Source organism: Hevea brasiliensis, chromosome 8, assembly GCF_030052815.1.
Source record: "Hevea brasiliensis isolate MT/VB/25A 57/8 chromosome 8, ASM3005281v1, whole genome shotgun sequence".
Lineage (NCBI taxonomy): Eukaryota > Viridiplantae > Streptophyta > Magnoliopsida > Malpighiales > Euphorbiaceae > Hevea > Hevea brasiliensis.
Genome location: NC_079500.1, coordinates 14,755,441 through 14,761,387, shown reverse-complemented (window position 1 = coordinate 14,761,387; position 5,947 = coordinate 14,755,441).

Here is a 5,947-nt window from a genome sequence, read left to right as displayed (position 1 = left end):
ATTGCAAGTTCAGTGAAGGCCAAACTGGTGATAGGGAAGGAGTTAGTTTGAATGGAGTGGTACTGTTCCAAAGTAATCACTTTAAATATCTAGACTCAGTCCTTCAAGTAGATGGGGGATGTGAGGAGGATGTTAGTCATAGGATTAAAGCTGGATGGTTGAAGTGGAGACGTGCCACGGGAGTTTTATGTGATCGTAAGATTCCCAATAAATTAAAAGGAAAATTTTACTGTACAGCCATATGACCGGCTATGTTATATGGTAGTGAGTGTTGAGCACTGAAAGAGTCGTATGCATCTAAGATAAGAGTTGCAGAGATGAGAATGTTAAGGTGGATGAGTGGCCATACTAGACTAGATAAAGTCCGTAATGAAAGTATTAGAGAAAAGGTAGGAGTGGTGCCAATTGAAGATAAGTTGAGAGAAGGGAGATTGAGGTGGTTTGGTCATGTGAAGCGTAGACATACGGAGGCTCCAGTTAGACAAGTAGAGCACATTAGGTTAGATGATAGAAAGAAAAAAAGGGGTAGACCTAAATTGACTTGGAGGAGAGTAGTACAGCATGACTTAGAAGCACTACACATTTATGAGGATTTAACCCAAAATCGTTCAGAGTGGAAAAAGCGAATCCATATAGCCGACCCCAAATTTTTGGGATAAAGGCTTAGTTGAGTTGAGTTGAGTTATATTTTAAGTATATATAAATATAAAAATACATATTTTTCATTATGAGTAAATATAGATAATTAATAAATTAATTTATAATTTTCTTCTGCCACTCCAAAAATTATCATCTAGCTCCCTTATTGTTTCAAGTCAAGTAATTTGAATAGCAAGTTTAAGCATTACATGACTTAATTAAAGTAGTTTATGAACCTAATCAAATAAATAACAATTTATTATAAATTCAAACCAAAACTTAAATTCATTTGGAATTATTTTTTACTTCCTCCGTCTCATTTCAAGTATTTTTTAAAGTTTTTCACAAGAATTAAAGAAGAAATTAAATAACCTCATTTTTATAAAAAAAAATAAAAATACTAATAATTAACTAAAATATCCTTATATATAATTAAAATAGAAAAAATGATAAGAAAAAAGATAAATGAAATAGGGATAACAATAGACAAGGGTAAAATTGAAAAAAAAAATTAATACTTTCTTAATTTCTAAAAAAAAAGAAAAAATGGAAGTTTTTTTTTTTAATAATATTACTTGAAATGGGGAGAAGAAAATATTTATTAATTTAATATTAATAAACTAATTTATTTAAATTTTAATATAATTTTATTGAATTTAAACATTGAATATGTTTCTTTAAATTGACTTAAAATATATAAAAAAAATATACATTTTATTAACTGATCAATTAAATCATTGACAAATTTTTCTTAAAGAAATAAATTGCCAATTTCAAAAAGAAGAACGAAGAAAGGAAGAATGGACATTTTATTGGACAGAAAAGGCCAACGTTTTTATTAATTATATTCCAACATTTTAACTTTACATTCCAATTTATGAGAGATTTTAAATTTTTTCCACTTTAAACGGTGATAGATGATAAAAAAAAAAAAATAATAATTTATAATTAATAAATTTTATCCTGGAGATTACTAATTGAACTAAATATTTGTACATAAATTTATATATTATGTATATATATTTTAATTAATTATACATACGTATTGATATAAATATTTAATTTAATAGTTATTAAATTATTTTTCATATGAGTTTAAATTTATATTAGATACATTTTAAATCATGAGATTTAAATATAATAATTATTAAGAGGTATATAATGTAAAATTAAAATTTTTAAACGTAATTAGTAATAAATAAACAATTGACCTGTATAAATTTTTTTTTTCTAGAGAATTCGATATAAAAATTGAAAATAATATTTTTCCTTGAAAAAAATGGAAAGAACAAGACACATTACTCTGTGTTCTTGGAATTATTTAAAAGAGGCACCCGTGCAAGAAATACATATCCAGATAGGATTCAGGTTTCTTATCTATTTGACCAAGAAACCCATAAACACAGCTATAAATAGGTACAACAGGCCATCTTCAATCCTTGATTCTGATGCATAGGATAATCATAAAAATCACCTTATTCAACTATATCTAATTAATATATTTAATATTTTAAATTATTTTAAATTTAATTAAAATTTATTTTTAATTATTTAAATTTATTTTAAATTTAATTATTATTATTTAAAAAATATATTTAAATTTATTTAATTTTATATATTTTAATTAATAATTTATATAGAAATAATTTTTATTAATAATTTATATTTTAAAAATTTAATTATTTTATAAAATATATAAATTCTATTGATTTAAAATATAATATATATATATATATTATAAAAAATAATTAATTTTTTAATTAAGTAATTAATTATATAAATAAATTTAAAAAATAAATATTAAATACTTAAAATTTGAATCTATTATAATTATTATTTTCAATTTCAAATTCAATCTAAATCTAATTATATATTATCTAAATTTAACTTTATTTTTTTTATAATGCGATAAAATTAGATACCGTAAATAGTCGATACCTTGCCATACCAACGACACAACAAAAAACTAAGGCACCATGACGAAAAGGAACCGACCCCAAATGCTTGGTACACTTCAATTGCTTGCTCATTAAAGCAATTCAAGATAAGATTGATTTTTTAAAAACAAAAAAATTAAAAGGCTTTATATTAAATGCAATTTCTATAAATTAAGGTTTTGTTTATTTTATCAAAAATAATTTGTATATAAAAAATATTTTTTATAATTTCAATGAAAATATTTTTTATTATTTAATTGTAATATTAAATTAATAATATTTATTTATTTTATATATGTATAAATATATTCATATTTTAATAAGATTATCAAAATTTAGAAAATAGAAAATAGTTTCTTTTAAAAAATAAAAGTCATTTTCTTTAAAAATAATTTAATTTTTCTTTTGACTAAGAAATATTATTTATTGACCAATTTTTCTTAATGCTCAAAAAAAAATACTATATTTTTCGTAAAATAAATAGACCTAATAATGAGAAATTTTTATTTATATTTTTTAAAATTAAATTAATTCCTCATAAAAGCAATTCAAGATAAGATTTAAAAAAAATTATTAAAAGGAATTTTATTCAAATATAATTTCTATAAGGTAGTATCAATGAAAATGATCATCATAATCTCACAAAAGTTACAATGAATAAGTGCATTCAATCAAATTCATGCAAAAATTATTTAATTATTGGGTCGATTTATTATGTAGCACAAAAAAAAAAAAAAAAAATTTTGCAATCGATTCTTGCAATTCAATTAGCTAAAATCAATCACTATTAACAATCAAATTTACAGCTGATTTGTGATTTGTTTAATAAATAGTCAATTTTTAATAATTTAACAATTAATTTAAAAATCGATTATTAAATCGATTGCTATTAGCAATTAATTTATAACTGTTTGTTAAATTGTTTGTTAATCGATATTAAAAAATAACTTAAATATACAATTAGCAACTGATTAAGAAATTAATTGCTAAAATCGATTGCCATTAGTAATTGAATTAGGAAATTAATTATTCAATTAAAAAATTATTTTAATTGACTTAAAGTTAGCAACCGACTTGCAATCGGTTGCTAAAATTGATTATTATTTACAATCGATTTCTTGTCAATTATTAATAGCAACTAATTTTTACAACAACTTGCAAATCAATTACTAAATTTTTCCCCTAAAAAATTTCCCTAAAAAATTTTGACTCATTTTTTTTTTTTTGCAATCGATTTATAAATCGGTTGCTAACAGCAACCGATTTTTGTAATTAATTAAAATTGATTGCTATTAGCAATTAATTTTTTACCCCTAAAATTTCCATATAATTTTTATTTTCTTTTTTCCATTTGCAATCGATTTGAAATTTTATCTCAAAAATTCTTGCCCAAAGAAATTAGAAACCAATATTTGGTTGTTAAAATCTTTTGCTAGTTTGATTATATAAATCACTACCCTTTTTTTTCTCACTATTATTATTTTTTCTCTATTTCTTTCTTCTTTTCTCTCATTTTTTTCATTGTTTTTTTTTTTTTTTCATTTTCATCTACTTTGTTCATCATCTTTTTCTTTCTAATATATTTTTTTATCATCTTTTTCCTTCTCATCTATTTTTTTATCATTTTTTCTCATATATTTTTTTTCTTCTTCATCTTTTTCTTTCTCATTTATTTTCTTCTACATTATCTTTTTTCTTTCTCGTCTATTTTCTTCATCATCTTTTAATCTTTTTTCTTCTTCCTCATCTTCTTCTTTCTCATTTTTTTTATTTAATTTATTTTTCTTTGTCATAAGATAAATTTTTTTTTAAAATATATTTTTGTTAGTAAATTATTTGTAATATTAATTTTTAATAATTTTTTTATTATAATATATATATAATAATTTTTTTAGTAATTTGTCTTATAAATATCTTTTTATATGTAATTTCTTATTAATATTTTTTATAATAGTTATTATTAGTAATGTATTTTTATAAAATTTTTATATTAATTTTTTAGTTCTATTTTTTCATTAATAATTTATTATTTTGGTAATTTTTTGAAAATTTTATTTGTTTGAATTTTTATTTGTTATTTGGAAATATACTTTTTTAAAATTTTTTAAAAATTCGCAACCTCCTTTGGAAAATTAGTTATAAATAACATCCGATCTATAAAATGAATACAAAATTATAAAATTAAAGACACCAAATTTTTTATAACTGATTATGTTTTTGTTGCTATTTTGGTTACTAAATCGGTTTCTAGTAGAAATTGAGTGTTTCTTTATCAAAGTTTTTTTTTAATTTAATTAATTTAACAATCGATTTTGTTTCCGATTGCTATTTGCAATCAAGTTCATAGCAACCGATAAAATCAATTACTAAATTAGTTACTAAATCGATTAGCAATTTATTTTTAATGAATTAGCAACCAATTCATTCGATTGTTAATTTATTTTTTTTAGTGTAATGATAACTAATTCAGATTTCAATTATTTTTATTATGTTAATCTAACAGTAAAAATAAAAACATTATTCTTTCTTTATTAAGTTTAGCTTCATTGAAAAGTACTCTGATTATTTAAGAATCATGAACATATTAATGTGAGTAATTAAAGTTTTAAAATTATTTAAGAAATAAATTTAATTTTGGTATATATAAACTAACTTGAAATGTCTGATTTTTTTTTTAAACTAATATTAGAAAACCTCTATAATTAATATTTAAATTTTTATTAAATAATTTATATATAAAGTAAAATAAAAATGAATACTACAATTTATATTATTGCAATGATTACTTAGATTAGCATTACGCGGTTTCCTCTTATTTTAAATTATTACAAGTTATAGTCATCAATCATAGCATAATGACAATGTATTCTTAAATAAATTAGTGTTGCCAGTCATAAGTATAAAACATTTAAAAATATATATTATTTAACATTTAAAAATATATATTATTTATTTATTTATAAAATATAAAATACTTATCATACGTTGTCGTTATTTATTTGTTTAGTATAATATTTCGAGTATGAAAAAAGTGGTTCGACTAAATTTAATCTATCACTACTGGATGAGAATATTCAATAGCCTTCGATTTTCCTAATTCTCATCCAACCCAATTTTTCCATTCCTTGTTTTGTCTGCACTCTACATGAAATTTTAAAATGTGTACATGATTTTATTTAAAATAATTAATTGTAGTGAATTTTATTATAATTAATAATTAAAATTTATTATCATTATATATAATAATTGTGTAAAATAATTTTACGATAAAAACAATATTTGAGAGGAGCTACGCCACCTAATTAATTAACCAACAAAGTTAATTAACTCTACAAGAAAATAGAAAGAACCTTCCCATCTCTTTTTCTTTG